Source organism: Numida meleagris, unplaced genomic scaffold (genome assembly GCF_002078875.1).
Source record: "Numida meleagris isolate 19003 breed g44 Domestic line unplaced genomic scaffold, NumMel1.0 unplaced_Scaffold440, whole genome shotgun sequence".
Lineage (NCBI taxonomy): Eukaryota > Metazoa > Chordata > Aves > Galliformes > Numididae > Numida > Numida meleagris.
The window spans coordinates 9821-15068 of NW_018364657.1; the positions used below are offsets into that span (position 1 = coordinate 9821).

The following is a 5248-nucleotide window of genomic DNA, read 5'->3' on the forward strand; positions in this document are numbered from 1 at the left end:
TAGAAGCTAATTAGAAGTGTTAGAAGTTAATTAATTAGCAATAGACATGCTTAGCTAGCAACAATTTCTGTTCTGTGTCCGAGAGCGTGGGCCCTGCAAAGCAATCCCTCCCTGAGCACCACAGCAGCACACTGAGCCGAAGCCACCTGCCCAGAGCAGCTTGTTGGCCAACTGGGAGAGAAACCCAAGGCCAGAGCTGCTCTGAGCAAATGTTTGGCACACGCGAGGGCTTCACTCTGCCCTGTGGTCCGAATGGGGAGAGCAAACGGAGAAATGGGGGATTTTTCTGGCGCTGTGGCAAGGATAATCCTTGGGAACCAGTCCCAGGCTTAGCCCCTGTGCTGTAAATCCCCAGGCTCTTCTCTAGCCAAGCGATGTTGGCAAATACTGTGGGGAGGTGATTGTATAACAGAGATCACTAATCTTTTCCAAAGCTTCCCAGAGAGCCCCATCTCGCCCCGCTGTCCTTCAGGAGCGAGGAGGGCAGAGAGCAGTGTCCCCGTGCTCTTGACATTCATCGCTTTTGCCACTTCCAAAGTACTCTCTCGTCAGCCTTTCTGTCTTTTCCCTGTGCGGGGAGTCCTGGTTCCGGGACTGGGGGTCTTTGCTGTGATCCAAGAGCAATTCTACAGCAAAGAAGAGGCGGTTTTGGTTCGAAGGCCTGTCTTCCAGATGGACCTCGGTGTGCTGTGGCTGCAGGACATCCAGTCTCCCAAGGAGATCGTCCCTGGTGAGAAGGCGGCAGCCACCTTCCCCTTCATGCCCCATATCCGGCCGGGGGTGTTCTCCCGGAAACTCTTTGGAAAGGGCTGGGAGAAGCAGAGAATTCTCTGCAAAGCTCAGGGTACAGCTTGATTTCCTCCAAAAAGAACCGCACCCCAAGAGCTGATTCTTTAAAGGCCCTTGTCTTCGGGGTTTCATGACGCATGTTGCGTGGAAATATGGCTTGCTGTGGCACTGAGGACGTTCGTTCTGCTTGCAGACTGTGTCAAGATTGAGCCACCGCCTTCCCGCTGCACGTGGTGCAGCTCTGTGTGCAAGAGACCATCCTCTTGTACTGCCTCTTCCTGAAGAACAAGGTGCACGTCTCGTTTGCCTTCAAGGACTTGGGCGTTCTGACGTGCAAAGATGACTTCCTCTGCATGAGGTTCTACTACAGCTGCATTGCTATGCTGGAGAGCAATGCAGGACCGATTGCGGCGCTCCACAGCGTAAGTTGAGGTTTTGAGGGTGTGCCATGAGATCACGGCTGCCCTGCCTGGATGTGGTCGGCCAGTGTAAAGCCTTCCCCAGAGCTTGCTCCCACGGGTTTCTCCTCTGGCCAAAAAGATTTCCTGGATCCCTGCTCCTGCACAAAGCCTGGCAGTGTTCTTGCGCGGCCTCACTATTTTGCCATCCAGCTCCTTCAGAGCAGAACAAAGGTCTGATGTTCATGGAAGAGGCTTTGGTGGAGAGGAGCTTTCTTAGGTCTGTGTCCCTTTGCAGAGAATTTGGCCGGAACATTCTGCTGACTTCAGCCCAGAAACCACCGCTCACGGGATCCAGGTGTTCCCGAGGTGAGTGCGTTTCCTCTGCAGCCCTTAGCTGACCAGGTGAGAGGCTTCCTTCCCACCTCCTCCTTTGGAACGTGTCCTCTTGGGTCTCCACGCTCAGCAGCCAGTCGGGGAGAAATCCTGAGAAGTCTGGCTCCTGGTTCACTACTGCTGCCGTTTGGCTGTGTGTGTCTTTACCCGGAGTGACGGGGAATCACGGTTGTGTTTCTGGTGCTCAACCTGTCCGGATTCCCATCAGAGAGAACTGGCTGCACATGGAGAGGAATTAGGGCTATGTGTGCTGGTTTGGCATGGACGGGAAGGAAAAGGGGTGCCGTGCTTTGCATAACACATAGATAAACGCTGCCAACGAGCTGCGTGGGGTAGGATGTCACCCTTCTTCAAGGGTGTGTTTCTCTTTGTTTCCAGGTTTCAGCTCACCGTGAGAAAGAGTAGAGCAGAGGCCGCCTCTGACGGCGAAGCCGCGGGCGAGGATGAGATCAGCAGAGGTGAGGGAACAGGACCCTGCTGTGTGGAGGTTGGCCCTGTCCCGTGCTGGGTGACCAGATCTAAGTTCGCATGCCGTGCCTGTGGGGCTGCTCTGAAGAGCTTCTTCCTTCCCTAGTTCCAGGGGGCCCTGCCATCAGGCTGCTGCAGAGGCAGAAGATGCTTCCCCTCTCCATGCTGCTGAGCTGCGAGCCAGGCACGAGGCAGCAGGATGCGGCCAAGAAGCCTTCTGCCAGGTGAGAGCCTTGGGCAAAAAGAGGAAGGAGATGCGTGAGCTCATGTCGGAGTCACCTCCCCTTTGGACCTGCCAGCTCTGGGGACTCAGAAAGCCTCCTGACACACATGCGTCCCAGTGGAGGCCGTTCTCTCAAGGGATGGCAAGCGCACAGCATGATTGCCCGAGGCAGACACGCCAGCTTCATTTTCCACCCCGGTCCCCCATCTCTGGGGGAGCTGAATCCCGATCCCAGTGGGTCGCAGAAGCTCTTCTCCCTTCAGGGGTCTCTCCACATTGCAACGGAGCCCATCTTTATGGTTGTGGGAGCACGAGAGGAGACCAAGGTGCCCCGGGCTCCTGCACACTCCTCTTGGTGTCTGTTTGCAGCGTGCTCCCACCGTGCACAGGCAGATCCCCCAGGACAAAGAAAGCGGGACAAAAGGAACCAGCTCCTCCAGCCCAGCCCAGCGCAGCACTCCCTGCAACAGAAGACTCTAAGAGAGCGCTGCAGGTACCGGCTCTGCCTTGCTGCAGGGACTGTGCTGCTTGAGACGGCACAAATCATAGAACCATCGAATCACAGAAAGCTTTGGCTTGGAAGGGACCATTCAGATCATCTACTTCCAAGCCCGCTGCTATAGGCAGGGACACCTCTCTCTAGACCAGGTTGCTCCAAGCCCAATCCAGCCTGGCCTTGAGTGCTTCCACAGGGAGGGGAGCAAAAGCCTCTGAGTGTGCAGCCATCTCGAGCAGAGCCCTTGGGGTGCCATCGTTCCACATCTCTGTCCGCTCCTTCAGCTCCTCTGCAGGAGATGAAGGGTGCTGCACACCTTCCCTGTCTCTTCTCGCCTCCCGGCCTGCCACCTGGCACAGCACACTGATTTTGACCAGAGGCTGTGAGAGAGGAACACTGTCGCCTCCTAACTGCCAAGACTACAAACATTCAAGGCTTCCTTCCCGTCCGCAGCTCTGCGTGCAGGGACATAGGGTACACATACACAGTATGTAGCGCTGAATGCCAATTTAATGCTGCACAACAAAAGCATATACAGCCGTACACGTGACCGCCCCAAGACACCCTATTTCCTCCCAGTTACCACCACTATGTGCATGCAAGCACCACCCTCCCAGGAAATCTCCGTCTCGTGGACCCGCCTGTGTACGTGCACTGGTGCTTGTAGGCACCAACTACTCAGGAGTCCTTGTTCGAGAAACTTCTGTGAGTCCGCAAACACGGCTGATCTGGATCCCAGACAGCAGAGGCCTTGGGTCTCCACAGGCCTCCAGGCTGTGTTTGCCACATGTTCAGGGCCCCTGGACCTTCAGGGCCAAAGCAACGCTGGCAGGCCGGCAGAGGCGAGGGGCAGGAGCGCGGAGCTGAAGGAAGTCCCCAGGGGCTGAGCCTGATCCTGTTTGCTGCTGTGTCTCTGTGGCCCTGCAGGAGCTCCGGGAAGTGTCTGCACTGGGGTACAAAGCGGACCGCTTGCGGCCTGTGTACCGGCAGCGGATCCAAGAAGCACAGGCTGAAAGGGCTGCGTGGGAAGACTGGAGTGCAGGGAAGGACTGGCAGCCACCCCAGGTAGTGACAGGGATTGACCCTGCTGACAACAGCCGCCATCCTCTGCGCCACAGGGTGAGGTTGGCAGGGCTCAGTGGGTGGGAGGAGGACAGGCCCCAAGCAGCAGGGCAGGGGCTGGCCTGCTCCTCCCTGGGAGGAGGGCTTGGCACCAGCCCCTGAGGGAGAAAGGCAGCGGGCAGCCATGGGATGCAGGGCCAAGACCTCTGCTTGCCAGGGCCTGCTGCAGGGCCCTTGCCAGATGGCCTCTGGAAACAGCCCCGTGCTCCCAGCCAGCTTTGCAGACACTGCCTGCTCCTTGACAGCAGTTCCCCAGGGCCAGCATGTGGGCTCCGCATCCTCCGACCCAGCCCAGGGGACAGCAGGTGGGGAAGAGGTGGAGGAAGGCTGAGGCTCCTGTGCTGGGAAATGAAATGGGAGCAGCAACCAGGCTGGTTCTGCAGGCTCTGTTTGCTGCCTGAGGCACTCGGGCAGCTGTGATGACCCTGCAGCTCAGGGACGGCCCCGGCCCAGGCCAAAAACTGCTGGTGGGGTGAAAGGCTTGGGACACGCGGCACCACGGGGCTGCGGGGCTGGGTGAGGGGAGAGGCAGAGGGGGCTCAGCAGAGCCTGAGGGATGCCTTTCTCCTCCTGTGGCAGCCTCCTTTCCCCACGAGCGGCACAGGTGCTCAGAAGGCCGGAGCCGCACCTCCACCAGCAGGAGGCTTTTGGCAGCACTGCAGAGGGAAACAGCAGGAGGCTTTCAGCAGCACTGCTCTCTAGCAGCTTCTGCACCGCTGCCTTTGCTCACTGTATTGAAGTGGTAACATTCTTCTCCCAGTCAAGACAGCAAAAACCTGGGACTCTACCACTCTCAGGGTGTTATTGCTGTCCATAACCCCTTTAGTTCATGCAATGCCAAATAAGCAGAGTGATAACAGATCTCCTACCGCAGACAAAGCTAGGCAAATAGTACTGCCCGTACTGTTGGTGTGTGTCGTTAAATTTGTGAATATTTGCCACAAATTTTGTGCAGAACAGCTGGCAAGCAGAAGCAGAATCGTTGTTGCCATCGCCGTTCTCCTCGCCATTCTCCTCGCACACTGTCGTGAGAGGGGTATGATCAGTCGGGTGCTTTGAGCATTGCTGGTGCTGGTGATGCTACTGGCGCCGGCTTAGCCCATCAGGCAGGAAGTCAACGCGGGCCTGCCGGTGTCCCCATGCACGCATAGCCACGCCCCGTAACAAGGAGAGGGCACGGTTCAGGATGCCATGGCCCGCCATCAGGCTGTATAAGAACCGTCCCAATGGGAAGGCGCTCCGTTAAATGATGGTCTGTGGCTCACCGCTCTAGGTGATCCAAGCTGTACAATGCGCATAACAGCAAAGCGTGAGGGCATAACTCTGGTCCGGCTAACCCTCCCCCCTCTTTAAAGG

The 5248-nt window shown here is 57.4% G+C and overlaps 1 long non-coding RNA gene across 2 annotated transcripts; it reads left to right on the forward strand.

Moving 5' to 3' along the window:
- Window positions 1-11: 11 nt before the first annotated feature.
- Window positions 12-5248, forward strand: LOC110391655. Of its 2 annotated transcripts, XR_002434143.1 has the most exons (5): window positions 12-730; window positions 983-1211; window positions 1486-2041; window positions 2158-2767; window positions 3698-5248. It is a non-coding gene; the product is annotated as an uncharacterized LOC110391655 (long non-coding RNA). The 2 variants fall into 2 exon arrangements; XR_002434142.1 differs by lacking the exon at window positions 3698-5248 and having other exon boundaries at window positions 2158-3476.